This window comes from Mesoplodon bidens (assembly GCF_964165515.1).
Source record: "Mesoplodon bidens genome assembly, chromosome: X".
NCBI lineage: Eukaryota > Metazoa > Chordata > Mammalia > Artiodactyla > Ziphiidae > Mesoplodon > Mesoplodon bidens.
In genome coordinates this window covers 33,358,661-33,375,369 of record NC_138163.1, presented here as the reverse complement: position 1 = coordinate 33,375,369, position 16,709 = coordinate 33,358,661, and the positions used below count along the sequence as shown (strand labels likewise).

At 38.3% G+C, this 16,709-nt stretch overlaps 1 protein-coding gene across 3 annotated transcripts in view; it reads right to left on the bottom strand.

Moving 5' to 3' along the window:
- Positions 1–16,709, bottom strand: part of TENM1 (teneurin transmembrane protein 1) — a gene marked incomplete at both ends in the record, with an annotated part of 588,520 nt that overhangs the window by 219,965 nt on the left and 351,846 nt on the right. The gene's annotated exons all lie outside the window — the stretch shown is intronic.

Sequence of the window (16,709 nt, the reverse complement as noted above, 5' to 3'; positions counted from 1 at the left end):
CTCCAGACCTACTGAATCAAAATGTGAGGGAGGGGCCTGGGAATCTGCCTTTTAACAATATTCTAGGTAATTTTTATGCATTCTAATATTTTAGAGCCACTGATTTGGGGGAGCAAGCACTCTTCAATCCCTCTCTTCTTTCCCTCTCTAAGAGCCTTTATCATCTTTTTCATCTGAATCCTTTCTCAGTAACTTCAAGCTGCCCAGTTCGCTGTTAAGAGATGTGTAGGTGTTCCACTGAGAATACAAGATTGGGAATAAGAAGGTTCTAGTCCTCATTTTGCCTCTTATTATCCATATGACCTTGGACAAGTCTTAATATTTCTGAGCTTTATTTTCACCAACTGCAAAATGGTGGAAGGTAGGAAAGGAAGGGGAGGAAGCAAGATTATTAGATGAGTTAATGTTTAAGATTTTGTCTGGATCCAACATTCCTGTATTTTATGAATGTTCTAGCTGCTAGAGGGAGAGTAGCAGAGGGAAAAAGAGGACAGGAGGATAAGCTGAAAAAGTCACTAGGTTTGCAGGAGTGGAATGAGCAGGAGTTTTGGAATCAGACAGACTACAGTTTAGGTCATAGCTCTAATATACTATTTGAGTCATCTTGAGCAAATTACATTACTCTCTGGGCTTTAATTTGCTTGTTTATTAACATGAGGATAATATACCTTATAGAGCTCATCATAAGGAAAAGAGTGAGAACAATATCTGCAACAGCACCCAGCAACAGGTTCCCAATACATCATAGATGTGAGGAGGAAGGAGAGCAAGGGAATGAGACAAGATGGTGGGCCTTTTCGTGCTCTGGTAGATTTGTTTGATAACGAATACTGGTTGGGAACTTATGATGTGCCAGGTACTGTTCCAGGCACTGGAGATACAGCAAAGACCAAAACAGATCATTTCTACCTTGTGGAGCTTATTTTCTGAAATGTATGTGTATGGGGAGGGGGTATGGGTAAGGAAGACAGTAAGTAAATGAATATGGAATATTTCAGGTGGTGATAACTGCTGTGATTAAATGTAAAGCAGTGTAAGGGGACAGAGCAATGGAGGGTGAGGAGTTGCCATTTACATAGGGTGGTCTCTCTAATAATGTATCAATTATTAATAATGTTTCAACTGAACAGATAATTGAAGTGAGAAAGCCTTGAAGCCATTTTGGGGAAGGGCAGAAGGAATAGCAAATAGAAAGGCCCAGAGTGTTGAGGAATAACAAGGAGGACAGAGTCAAAACTATGTAGCTGGAGAGAGTGAATGAGGGAGAGAGGAGACAGTGTGAGAGAGGCCATGGGAGTGGGAGGGAACAGGTTGGGTAGAGCCTTGTAAACTGTGGTAAGGAAGTCAGCTTTTACTCTGAAATGGGAAGACAATAGAAGGTTCTGAGCAGAAGAGTGACACGATGTGACTTACGAAGGACCACTGTGTTAAGAATAGACTCTAGGGGGACAAGGTGGAAATAGAGAGACCAGTGAGAGGCTACTGCAATAATCCAGGCAAGAGATGATGGTGGCCTGGGACCAGGATACTAGCTGCATAGGCAGTGAGAAGTGGTCAGATTCTGGATATATTTTGAGGATGGAGGCAGTAAGATGTGTTGATCGACTGGATGTGGAAGGGAGAGAGAATGATGACTTCACAGTCTTTGGCATGAGCAACTGGAAGAACAAGTTTGCATTTCCTGAGATGGGGAAGACAGTGGGCGTAGCAGGCACGGGGAAGGTAAAGTACATATGCAAATCAGTTGATATCGTGAGAAGAGTCAGTCAACTAACATTTAGTGAGCAGTTCCTGCGTGAGGAGCCCAGGAACAGGTGCTCTGGGATTTTATTAGTAAAGTGCTCTTGTTAGTATTATAAGGGAACTAGGGAATGCCGTCTTTAGCTTTAGCACAGTGCTCAGAAAATTATTTTGGGAATAAGCTGCAGTTTTCCTCATGCAAGGGAAGTCCACATTCAGCGTTAATATACATCACTTTTCAGCTTTCCAAAGCCACATTCATTATCTCTGAACTTCAGCTTTAACCAAATCAAATGAAAACTAGTAAAGTTGAGGGGCTGCAACTTTGCTATTTGCTTACTCACAGTGATGCCTTACCATCGCTCCAGTAACTGCCTTAATTGCTTTCTGGAAATAATCCTACCCCATCTGGTGGGATGTTTCTGAAGCATTAAGTGCTCCAAGAAAAAGAGCTTCTGTGCTTTACAGTAAGCGCACTGCCATCAGGAGCCTCACTGACTGTTTTGTACTTCAGTTTGTGCTGCTTCCCAAAGAGCTGAATGGAACGCTATTGTGTCATTTAAATCTAAAGAAGGCATTTGCACGCTGATGATGTTATCTCAAGTCCTAATTTGTGCAAACATTGATCTGCTTTGAACAGAAAAGAAATCTCCACTCAGACAGCAAGGACTGAGCTCAGATTAATAGTCAGGGGAAAGGACTAAAGCACCAGGAAGGGTAAACTTTTTTCTTTTTTTTCATTTTAGGATGCTTTATCAGATTTTCTTTCCAGATTTATTTCTGCTCCAACGAAGAATATTCTTTTTGAGCTAAATCCAATTTGTATATAAAAAATACACACCCATATTGATTTCACTCTGGTTTAAGATGGTATTTTTGCAGTGCAAAAATCTAATCAATACAGTCTTATGAGTTGGACTGGTAATGGTAAACATACTAACAGATATTTCATTTCATCGGGCCAAAGCTCTGGAAATTGATACTACTGAAAAGGAATACTCATTCACCACTGGGTATAACTTTGTTTACCCAACCATGATATAGGTGTAAAGCAGAAATACAATTATGCTGTGGCCAACACACAAGGGGTTTTTGAATAGTAGAACTTGCCTTCCGCAGTCCCCCCTAGGGCCCATAGATTGCACAAGTTGGCAGATCAAATAAGGATATTGTGGGAAATCGTTTACAACGAATGAAGAAAAGCTTAATCTGATAGGGTGGAAAATTAGACTGACACAGTTGTTGAAGAAATAAGAGTCTCCCAAGCCAAGATCAACTTTTTAAAAGTTAAGCTTTTAGAGGAGATGGATTTGCAGATCCTTGAACCAGTGCTGTTGTTTCTTCTCTCACATGTTCTCTAAAACATTCGGTTTTGAGTAAGGCATGCTACAAGTGAAATTTAAGACAGTTGTTGCCAGGGGTTCAAATTGCAGCCAACAAGCCTTTTAACATGCTTAATCAAAATTGTGGCAATACCGAAGGAACTGTGTTCCATCATTTCTAGTGGACTTGGGGTGGGGAAATGAAATTCATCAAAAGATATAACTCAGACTTGCCTCTGTCTCATGCTCACGTAACCCTTGGTTGCCCTCACTGGAGTTAAGAGTACTTGAAACCTAGAGTGCAGAAGCACACAAAGAGTTGAGACTGGGAGAAATAATTCAGCAACATTGCCCCTAAGGATTATGACTCTTGAATATAAGATTGATGCTTAAAGCCAAGGAAGCATGAAGGTAAGGAAAACATATGGCTATGGCTGTAAATATACCGTCACCATAAGAGGTAGATGTTAAAAATTCAGACATAAATTTTACCCTGGAATCACCCAAGGGCAGTCTAGGCAATAAAGATTAATGCCGGTACGCACCATGTTGTGATCACTGTGGGTGATCAGAAGATAATAACTGATATTTCCTATAATCGATTTGTAAGTGAGGGCTTGCTCACAATGCTTTCTAATTCTCTATCCCAAGTTAACATAGGCACATAATCACCTCATTAGAGATGGATAGCTATTTTTGTTTTGATAATTGAAAAAAAGAGGCCCAGAATAATTTGTTGAAAATCCTATAGCAGTTTCATTGTATTGCTTTAGACCCCTTCAGAAAGTTGACAATGTATAAGCTCAAAATATCATCTGATTCTGCTTATAGTGTGCAAAAATAGGAGCTAATAATTCAGAAATGAATAGGGAAAAAGATTGTCTTCCATGACATACAAATTTATACAGTTTAGGAAGTAGGTATTTGCTCTTTACCTTTGAACATATGAAATAACTGTAAGAGAAACATGTATTTTAAATGTCCAAATTTCAGTGTCCTTGGAATCTACTTTGTAGTAATTGTGTCATAATACAGAAAAGCTATGAATTCTACATTTGTTTCTTGGTCTTTTACAAGCTTTGTAAAGTTTACTGCCATGTAAATTCTTTGATTATGACATGTCTTGCATTTCTTCCTACTAAGTGTGTGTAGTCAAATCTCAAAAGGAAGTATTATTTCTTGGTGGATCCTTAGTAAAATGAGTCAGCCAGATTTAGGTATACTAGTGGCTTGGAAAAGGGATGATGCCTCCTTTACATAAGATCTTTTCTACCAGGGGAGGTACTAGGCACTTGGGAGAAAACATTTAGGAATCTGGTCTTTTGTTCTCCCTTTTGGAGACATTTTCAGCATTATATTGATTTGCAAACATTTATATTGGTTAGAGTTAATAAAATACTATAATTAAATAATTATTCTTTCGTATTTAATATATCATTTTATCTCCTAAACATTCTATGAAGCATGCAGCTTACTTTTTTCTGCTTTTTAATTTTTATTTATTTATTTATTTTAATGTCTTTATTGAATTTGTTACAATATTGTTTCTGTTTTGTGCTTTGGTTTTTTGGCCCCAAGGCATGTGGGGTCTTAGCTCCCTGACCAGGGATCGAACCCGCACCCCCTGCATTGGAAGGTGAAGTCTTAACCACTGGAACGCCAGGGAAGTCCCTCTGCTTTTTTAAACAAGAGGAAATAGAAGCTCAAAGAAATGAGTGACTTGACTAAAGTCACAGTGTTGGTCAGTGGCAGAGCTGGAACTAGATCTAGGGCTCCTGACATTCAGCTCTTTCCATTATAGCAGTGGCTCTGAAAGGTAACTCTTGTACTAGTCAGTATAGGTTAGATCAGGTAACAAATGAGCCCTCAGCTCTCAGTGGCTTGAAACAACAGAAGCTTATTTCTCATTTATGCAACATGTCCAAAGTAGTCCAGGAGGTGATGTTGTGATCACTATTTAGAATACTGCCATTATGACATGAGGGTTTTCTTTTAGGGTTTTCCAAGACAGAATAAAAGAACTTGGAGAATTATGCAGTGGTTCTTAGGTGCTTCCCCTTGGAAGTGTTACACCTGACATCTGCTCACATTTCATAGGCCAAAGCAAATCATGTGGTCACACCTAATTACATGGGGGCCCCATGCCCCATAAGAGAAAACAACTGGAATCTTGGTGAACACTAATATGTCTACCACAACACATTTTGTTCAAATGAAATCTTAATTAGAACCCCTGTTTATATAAAACAGATACAAAATGGTGAAGACATAAAAACCTATTTAACTTCCCCTTGCTTTTTTTAAAAAAAAATTGTTTTTAACATCTTTATTGGAGTATAACTGCTTTACAATGGTGTGTTTCTGCTTTATAACAAAGTGAATCAGCTATACATATACATATATCCCCATATCTCTTCCCTCTTGCATCTCCCTCCCTCCCACCCTCGCTATCCCACCCTTCTAGGTGGTCACAAAGCACCGATCTGATCTCTCTGTGCTATGCGGCTGCTTCCCACTAGCTATTGGTTTTATATTTGGTAGTGTATATATGTGCATGCCACTCTCTCACTTTGTCCCAGCTTACCCTTCCCTCCCCGTGTCCTCAAGTCCATTCTCTAGTAGGTCTGCGTCTTCATTCCTGTCCTGCTCCTAGGTTCTTCATGACCATTTTAATGCACAGAAATCTCTTGCATTCCTATACACTAATGATGACAAATCTGAAGGTGAAATTAAGGAAACACTCCCATTTACCACTGCAACGAAAAGAATAAAATACCTAGGAATAAACCTACCTAAGGAGGCAAAAGACCTGTATGCAGAAAATTGTAAGACACTGATGAAAGAAATTAAAGATGATACAAACAGATGGAGAGATATACCATGTTCTTAGACTGGAAGAATCAACACTGTGAAAATGACTCTACTATCCAAAGCAATCTACAGATTCAATGCAATCCCTATCAAACTACCACTGGCATTTTTCACAGAACTAGAACAAAAAACCTCACAATTTGTATGGAAACACAAAAGACCCCTAATAGCCAAAGCAATCTTGAGAAAGAAAAACGGAGCTGGAGGAACCAGGCTCCCCAACTTCAGACTATACTACAAAGCTACAGTAATCAAGAGAGTATGGTACTGGCACAAAAACAGAAATATGGGACAGGATAGAAAGCCTAGAGATAAACCCACGCACATATGGTCATCTTATTTTTGATAAAGGAGGCAAGACTATACAATGGAGAAAAGACAGCCTCTTCAATAAGTGGTGCTGGGAAAACTGGACAGCTACATGTAAAAGAAAGAAAGTAGAACACTCCCTAACACCATACACAAAAATAAACTCAAAATGGATTAAAGACCTAAGTGTAAGGCCAGACACTATCAAACTCTTAGAGGAAAATATAGGCAGAACACTCTATGACATAAATCACAGCAAGGTTCTTTTTGACCCACCTCCTAGAGAAATGGAAATAAAAACAAAAATAAACAAATGGGACCTAATGAAACTTCAAAACTTTTGCACAGCAAAGGAAACCATAAACAAGACCAAAAGACAACCCTCAGAATGGGAGAAAATATTTGCATATGAAGCAACTGACAAAGGATTAATCTCCAAAATTTACAAGCAGCTCATGCAGCTCTATATCAAAAAAAACAAACAACCCAATCCAAAAATTGGCAGAAGACCTAAATAGACTTTTCTCCAAAGAAGATATACAGATTGACAACAAAAACATGAAAGAATGCTCAACATCATTCATCATTAGAGAAATGCAAATCAAAACTACAATGAGGTATCACCTCACACCATTCAGAATGGCCATTATCAAAAATCTAGAAACAATAAATGCTGGAGAGGGTGTGGAGAAAAGGGAACCCTCTTGCACTGTTGGTGGGAATGTAAATTGATACAGCTACTATGGAGAACAGTATGGAGGTTCCTTAAAAAATTAAAAATAGAACTACCATATTACCCAGCAATCCCACTACTGGGCATATACCCTGAGAAAACCATAATTCAAAAACAGTCATGTACCACAATGTTCACTGCAGCTCTATTTACAATAGCCAGGACATGGAAGCAACCTAAGTGTCCATCAACAGATGAATGGATAAAGAAGATGTGGTACATATATACAATGGAATATTACTCGCCATAAAAAGAAACGAAGTTGAGTTATTTGTAGTGAGGTGGATGGACCTAGAGTCTGTCATACAGAGTGAAGTAAGTCAGAAAGAGAAAAACAAATACTGTATGCTAACACATATATATGGAACCCCTTGCTTTTTTAGAAGATAGTAAGGTACCTTTTAAGGAACCTCAGGATTTAGTGAACACAATTCACAATTCACAATTCACTGTGTGCCCCAGTACACATACAATGCAAACATATAGAATGAGTACCTTTATATTACAGATAAGAAGACCAATAATCTCTTTCAGGGTCATGAGATAAAATGGAAGCTATAATGGGAGCAAATCACAGAATGATCTATTCTTTGTCTCTTGTTTTACTCACTATACTTTGGTTCTCCCACTGTGATACCCAATCCTCAAGAGTATTGTGACTTTTTATGTCACAATGTATTAGGTGCACATGTTACCCATGGTGAATGCTGAATCTCAAGTGCACAGCATGGTTTAGAAACTAAATTCCAAAGGAGGTACACATTTTTAGATTCATTTTGAACTCCATAGCTGCCTCTTACCACTAAGCAACTTGCCTTATATGCAAGAGTAAATGTTTTAATAAAATATGCCTGTAAGTTTTTATCCTTGCTGAATTTTAAAATATGATTGGTTCAGAAAACAAAAATTCTTTTATTGGATTATGGCTGGAAGAAAAATGATCATTTTGAATATAAGAAAGGTCATTCAGTGTCACCAGCTTTTATGAGGAACAGTTTCAATCAAGACAGAAAAAATCAAAGAGTATGTATATTTCAGGAGCACTTGTTTAGGCATAGAATAAAAATGGTTAGAACGGTGATGTCAAGGCGTGCGTGTGTGTGTGTGTGTGTGTGTGTGTGTGTGTGTTGGGGGACACGTCAAAACCACCTGGGGGAGCTTTTTCAAACTATACCCACTCTACCACACCCATTCTGATAACTACCCCCTATTAAGAATCTATACTGTGAAAAGTTATCCTTACTGAGAGGAGGAGCCTGTCATAGCCTTCAGGTAGATCAGATAGAATAAAAACCTTCAAATCTAGTAGGTTGAAGCAATATTCTGTACTGCAAACATATGTGACAATGTTTTTCCTAGGAATTAAACCCAGAATTCTCTTTCCAGCAGTGTCATCCATCCATCACCAACTGTGGTGGTAAAAAGCATGCCAACAGCAAATCCCCAAGAGAGAGGACATTTCTTACTGTGCTATGCATTTGAAATGACAACTGATTACATAACTATACACAGAATAATGATATTTTTGTTCAAGGCCTATAATTTCCAAGTTGGGGAAATAGAGGGAAGAGGAGGACCTATTAATCTGAATGTTCTCCCTTTCTCCCTTCCTGCCTCTCTCTCACTCCCATCCATCCATCCATTCATCTACTTATCTATCTATCTATCTATCTATCAATCATCTAAGCACATTCTCACATCAATTTTGTGTTCACATATGAATGCAAAGAATTTTCACATATAACACATATGCAGTCGATCATACAAGAGATTAGCAAATCAATCTACTAGTCCCTCAGTCCATTTTCTTCCCAGAGCAGGAAAGAAAAGAAAATCCATATTCCATTCTATTGCCTAGATGTTACCTTTCTTTGCTTTCTACATTCTGTAAAGCTGAGTGAAGGTCTTAGCTCAAAATTCCCTTTTGGTGTTGAGTGAGGGGTACTATTTGAAGCAAGTTTGCTACAGAAAGATGCTGTCTGCTAAGATGATCAACAAGTTACATTTGTATAGAACTTTACTCTTTACCAAGCACTTTCTGATCCATTATCATAATGCCTCATGTACACCACCTTAAACTTTCCCTGCTTCCTATGCCTGAGGCATTATGAGGAAAAAATAGAAATGATCAGGGCAAGAAATAAAGTTGAGAAAATCCAGGAAAGGGCCACCTGCTGATCCCAGTGTACTTGATTTTAATGTATATGTACACTGAACTTATTACGAAAATAAAATAAAAGAAGAACAGAGTAAGTATCCTAGTTTCAATAAACCATTAAAAAAACCAAGTGTCCTTGAAAATTCAGACAGAATCCAGGCACAGAATGAAGAGACAGTGGGAAATGGAAGAACCAACTATAATATAGGTCAGGCGGTCATAAAGTATTTCATTCTACAAATTATTTTTGTAACCTTTAAATCTGCCCATCTCATCCTGTATTTCATTTCACTGCCTGATAACATCTCACCTGAATCACAAAACTCTTTTCCCCAATGTATTTTCTGTAGCACTAGATGGTTGGGCCTTAACAATACTGAAAACTCCAAGACACTATATCACCCTTAGACCTGGGCAACTAGGGTCTCCTTTGAGCCCATTTTGAATGGCCCCACCTGGCCTTCCTACAGCCACACTCCTCCTTTGGGGCAAGAAGTTCACTGGGCCAATGGTATATGCCCACCTGGAGTTTCCATCTCCAACCCCTATTAGACCACTTCCTGGGCAGCTGGGAGCCTGGAATTCCCTGTCTAAATGGCCTGAGCCTACTATATAGGACTCTGCCTAGTAGGGAATGTATTGCCAATATGTGCACCACTAAGCTTGAGCAATGGCCAAAGGACAATTGTTTTCTGGGGGTGAGAGGGCATGGTATATGGATAGGGTGTATCCAGGAACATCCGTATGAAGCCCCTCATTGATATCAGTGCTGGGAGGAGACGGAGGTCTGGACATAGGCAGGTCTCCATTTGTATCCTTGCTTGAGGCTCCACAAATATTAGCACAAATTTTAGGGGTGGCCATGTTTGCCCCTATTATACTTGTAAAGGATGCAGCCCTCACATAAGATTCTCTTTTGACAGCCTAATATGTGGAATGTCAAGGCAATCTAAAAAATTAGCCGTGGTATAGATTGTTGCACCTAAGAAGTTAATATATCTACCTCCCAAGAAGCTCCATGCTATGCTTGCTGGCCCATGAAAACAGTCTCCAATTCTTCCACTTCTAGGTCATGCATATACAAGAAGACTACACTGAAATGGGGTGGCTGCACATAGGATGGCATACAGGAGGAAAGGAGCCAGGGTTTATTCAAGCTAGAAGGGAGGTTACCCAGATAGCATTTTAGACATACTGAACGGTAACTAGAAGGCAGAACCAAGGATGTAAACTAGGAGGAATTGAACATGCTTCAAACTGGAGAGAATTCGGTTGAAGGTATAAATGTAGAAGGGGGTTAAATATCATAATTAAAGAAGTTTGAAGAAAAAAACAAGAATTGAGGTATGAGATGGTCAAAGCCAAATGGTTTAGGATCTAAATCTATAAAATCTGGGCACAGAGTGGGTAATTTCTTTTTTGTGTGTTTTGGTTTGCTTAGTGCATTGGGCCAAATGCCCCTATCTGGGAAGTTATGATAAAGGTATTTCCAAGAGCAAAATAGGGTCTCTTTGCTAAGAACAGGCCAAAGATTTAATATTAGGCCAGTAACTATAAACTATGTGACGTTACGCCTGGAATCCATCTTCCCTACAGCATTCTTAATTCCTGTTTCTTCCACAAAAGGAAGAAGAAAGCAATGTGTATTGATGATAATACAAAGATTTATATTTACTTTTTTAAAAAATTACAAATGCATTGGAAGTTTCCTGGGTACTCTTTATTTTTTAAAATAATTAATCCATTCATTAATTTTTATTTTTGGCTGCATCGGGTCTTCATTGCTACGTGTGGGCTTTTTCTAGTTGTGGCGAGCAGGGGACTACTCTTTGTTGCGGTGCGTGGGCTTCTCATTGCGGTGGCTTCTCTTGTTGTGGAGCACGGGCTCTAGGTGCATGGGCTTCAGCAGTTGTGGCACGCGGGCTCAGTAGTTGTGGTGCACAAGCTTAGCTTCTCTGCAGCATGTGGGATCTTCCCGGACCAGGGCTCGAACCCGTGTCCCCTGCATTGGCAGGCGAATTCTTAACCACTGTGCCACCAGGGAAGTCCTATATTTACTTTTTAAAAAATGTGTAGCACTGGGTATAGCAGGACAATCAAAACAGTTGAGTAAATACTGGTTGAGGTAGCATTTCACGCCTAGATCAGACGTGTTTCTGCATGAAAGTGTCGTGGCTTCAAACCCTGAATTGAAAGGCTGTTGAAATTCAAGCACACTTTATTGATACTCAAGCATGATCTCAGTTATTAAACAACCTGTACACAGGGTGAACTGGACTTGCTCAAGAAACTTAGTCTTTACTTGAGGCACTTCATGGACTGGGTGAGCTTGAGCAAATCATGTATCTTCTCAGGACCTTGGTTTCCTCATCTGTCTAATGGTAAGAATATTTCCTTACAGGATTGTTGTATCAAATGCAATAATGATTGGGAAAGAGCTTTGAAAAGTGCAATGCCACACAAAGGTAAGGTAGCACTTTTTAAAAGCCAAAACCTCTTACAAAAGCTAACAACTTCTAGGAAATAAGGTGGAAAAAGAAAGATAATTCATATATTACCTAAGTGTTTTCTCTTACTTTATCTTTTTATTTTGGTTTTTGGTAGTGTCATATATTCTACTATCACAACTACTTAATGACTTTTTTTTTTTTTTACTTAATGACTTTTCAATAGAGATTAACTTCTATGAAGTCTGGATCATTCTGTAGGAAAAGATATTTATTGAGCACCTACTGGAGCCATGAAATAAATATTTTTTCATATTATGTCATTTAATCCTGGCATTATTGGCATTATTATGTTCCTTTAGGAATGAGGACATAAATATTCCTTGCCATCATTAGTTGTCAACACTCAGATCTGAATCAGCCATTGGTGGATCAAAAAATTAAACTGTTTCAATAGAAATTACTTAGAGCGTTCTTCTTTACGCTTTGTCACCGTGATTAGGAAAGAACTAAAAAACCGTCCTTGCTGTGACTTGCCAGACTTTGGACATGTCTCAGTGTTAGCATGGCACCATCAGCTCAGTTATTTCGTTGGGCATCTTAATGGCTGAATTGACCACATATCTGTTCTGATAGATTGCACAGCAACTGGCTATTAATATGGCCGAAAGCCCAAAATCAACCACAAAATGGTCAATTCCGGGCTGTGTCTAGACTTCTTATATAAAGAAGATGCTAAGCATCTGTCTTCTGTGTCCAGAGAAGACTGGACAAAAGTTAATTGCCTTAAATTAAAATATGTGAAATACTAATTAGCTATGAGCAAAAGTGGAGGCAGTGTTCTCAACGTGTTGTCCTTCTATCATCTGCATCGCAATCATCTGGGAAGCTTGTTAAACATGCTGATAACTGATCCCCATCCCAGGCTTCCCATAATAGAATCTGTGGGGGGGGAGGAGGGGGGAGTGCAAAAATCTGTATGTTCAATAAGCACTCCAGTCATTTCAGATGCACATTCAAGTGAACTTTAAGAAACATATTCAACAAGGGAGTGAGTCCTTATTCTTGGTGAGGGTGCTACGGTAGAAGTCGAATGCATGGTCTCTATGTACCAGACCACCTCAAGTGTGAGTTCTATGAAGGGAGGGAATGGGTTTGGATTCTTTCACCATCTGCATCATGTAAGCACAGTGCCTGGCATAGAGTATTTGTTAAATATCTATAGAATGAATCAGTGGAAGAACTTACATAGGAATTCAGAGAAGAGGGAAAAAAAAAAAAAAAACCCTACCTGCCCAAGATATTTCTATCTGAAGGAGGGAGGCTCTACCTTATTGAGAGTCCTCCCCGCTTTTGGCCCTGATGCTAAGAAAAAAAAGCATCTAACAAGGGAAAGTGGTCTTTAGAAGAATCCTGAAACTCCTCAGGATATGAAGTTCAGTCGTTAGGCTGTTCGTATAATTTTTAGACTTCCTTTGGATCATGCCAAAGTTCTGAGTGTCATTACTACTGATATTAATTAGGTTTCCTTCTTTAAAGCAGAAATTAAGGTGCTTAGTATCTTGCCATATGTCCTAAGAGGTGTCACTGAATAGGTGCCACTAAATAGGAATGCCAAGGGTGACTTGAGACAAAAGGATACTAAGGGATTTCTAATCATCCCTCCCTAATTTTCATGCCTGACTAGATTGAACAGTGCCAAGTATGAGGAAAATGATATATGTGTAATAAAGATAGGCTTTCTGGAGAAGGTTTATTTTTGAGATAACTGGAGCTGAAGCAGAGGGGAATTGAGAATTGACTAGATATAACACGAAGAGGAAAGGGGGCAGGGAAGAGGCAATATTTCTGACCCTCCTGCCGGTAATATCAAGCAGCAAATGATCAAGTAAAGGTTGGCAGGCTAGCCTCTGCCTTGTAGGTTGCCTTGCTGTAACTCTAATACCTTTGACATATCCTATCTCTCAAATCAATGAATGACTGCATTAGGCCCTTCTGGTTCAGCTTGGACTGGTTCCAAAAACCTAGGGCTTTCCATCTTGCTGCCCTATGATTTTTACTTTAAATTCCTCGGAGACTTGAATTAAGCTTTTGTTCCTGTTATGATGATGATTTTTTTTCCCAGAAAGGAAACTAGTTCACCAGTTAGTTTCCCCCCTCCCTGAGTTCTTTTAGAGTCTATAAGAAATACTGAGGTTCCTGGACAATGAGACCTTATTTATAAATTCACCAGAAGAGGCAAGAGGCTGTGGATGAAATGAAAGTGAGGGTTATATATTAAGGAAAATAATACCTGGCTTCTATTCACAAACATATTCATTCTTGAGAACTTCCCCTATCATTTCCTGTGTCACCATAGGAAAGTAAAATCTTTAAGTAAAAATATAGAACCTAAGAACCATGAAAAATCAGTATATTTAAACCAGTACCATTCAAACTTCTTTACGCTGTGGAATTACTCCTACTCTGGGGAATTCTATTCCACCCATCATTTTCGTACTTATTCAGAGAGATGTGGTAAGACTTTCATGCTGCTTGGGCTGGGATGAAACTTTTTGGAATATATTGGTTTATCCATCCTATCCTTATTGATTTATCATACTGCAAATTCTTATGTGTACTCAGTTGCTTTCTAGACTTTCTATCCCATTCCATGATGTGTCTATTCAGGCATCAATACCAACTTGTTTTATTTACTTAAGTTTTATAACACATTTTGACACCTGGTAGGGCATTACTCAGTAGTTTGATACTTTTCTTCACAGTTCTGCACATTTTGTATTATTTAATCTTAAGAATTTTTTTTTTGCTTTTGTAAGCATGATTTTTTTCCCACTATATTTTGTCTCTCCCTGCAAACCCTGTTGCCACCATCCTTTTTAGCTTTAGCCTAATCTTCCTAGTTTTTTTCCTTGTCAAATGCCATGAACATCTATTTTAAACACTTGCCTCCATTTCTATATTGTATACCCGTTTCCTAATTTTTATTTGTCTTTAATTACATGCTATTACAAGTAATTAAAAAATACATTTTCATTGTAAAACTTTTGACTACAGATAAAACAATAATACATCTTGAGCCACCAGTCGTAGTTACTTCTCAAGAGGGTAACCACCAATAACTCTTTGATAAAATTCTCTCTGGACATCTTTTTATGCAATAAATTGATATACGTACACAGAGATACATGACTAAACAGTACTTTAACCTAAATGGTATAATATTGTATATATTTTTCTAGAACTAGGAAATATTTCTAAGACAATATTATTGTTCATTTAGAACTAACTCATTCTTTTGGTATATAGCATACCCTAGTCTGGATGTTATATAGTTTAATCTTTACAAATGGACATTTAGATAGTTTGTACACTTTTTTCTATTGTAAAAAATGCCTCTTTGTGCACATGTGCCAGTATTTCTCTAGGATATTTCTTAGAAATAGAATTATTGGGGTGAAGGCTATCTGCATTTTAAATTTTGATGGATACCGACAAAAGACTGTACCAATTAATACACCCACAGGGACAGTGAAAGAACACTTGTTTCTAGACACTTTTGACCAATATGAGTGAAAAAAGAAGTCTCTTTTTGATTTTTATTTCCCTGATTACTAGTGAATTGAGCATCTTCTCCAGTTGCTTTCCTAAAGACTATCAAGATGGATTTGAACAGAATGGCCCATAAGAAAGGGTATAATGTTCAGAGGCCAGAGTTATACCATGTGCTCTGAGGGCACAGAACAAAAGATGTAATCAAAGGAGGAAGTAATTTCAAGATTATAATCAGTTAACCCTTCTGCCTTTAGGAGACTGCCCAGATTGTTCCTGAATCGTCATAGGCAGATGAAGAAATTGCTGTTCAAATCACCTAAAAAGGAAATGCCATGATTTGCCATCATAAGCAATTCTGATTTTTAAATGATCTCCTCCCCCTATGAAATTTTCCCAGATGGCCAAACTTGATTTCTTTTGCTGTATCTTACTTATATCTTTTTACTCTATATTTTTATGGGGTTGGGAACACCTGGTCACTATACCTTATCTGAAAGCTTTACAAGTACTTGAAGACTATTACTAAGTCTCTTACAAACTCTCTTTTCTCTGAATGAACAAGGGCCTTAACTTATCTTCAAGTATCTTTTTGCCCAGAATTTTATGTTGCTCTCTACATTCCTAAGTCCTGTGAGTCCCTAATACAGAAAAGAGTAAAGAAGAAAAAGACAACCCCCCCCAGTCTAGTGAAAAATGCCACTGATATTTTGGCATCTTTCTTTCTATTCTGTACTTTACGCACTTTATGGACATATTAGATACATTTTTTTAGTTTACTTTTGGAATTCCTATATCTTGAGAACCTTCTAATATAAATTAAAAATTCGTTGTAAACATTGTAACTATATTCCAAAACGCACCCTAATCTACCTAACAATCCTGATACTACGGCACATTTAAGTTGTAGCTGATTTCTCTCTCCTTTGAATATCAGGCATACTGTTTGGATTACCATTCTGTTTGTATGTCCCATTCTCACAACACATAGGATTCAGCACGTAGTAGGTGCATAATATAAGCCTGTTGCCTTACACAGAGCCCGAGTAAGTTCTTTTTTCAGAGCTGAAATCATTCTTCTTATGGAGATAATTACTATAAATGGTCAAGGTCACAACCACAAAGCATGCAGTATCACCAGCCCTGAAGTATAAATAACAGGAGCAGTTACCTAGAAGAAGGGGGTAGATTGTATCTTGTCACTCTACTCGACAGGAGTTGCTAGAGACCCAAGGAGATAGGAGAAGAATAGAATAGAACAAAACTGTAGGTACCTGTATTGACAGAGACTGGGTTCAATCCATATAATAGAGAAATCCAGATAGAGTTGAAGATTTCTTAATCCTCCTTATGCAGGGGTAGATGAAGATAAATGTTTTCAGCATGGAGATGTTTCAAATTATTAAGTATTATATTTGGCCCTGATAGTAAAAATGGAGAAACGCTTTGGGCAAGCTAGCTTACACACTGAGAACAGCCTGAATAAATGAAAGATCCAGACAAGGGAGGATGCACTTAAGTTTATTTGTATTGTAATTTGGACTGTTTAAAAACACACCTGCTATTTAATTTCATCC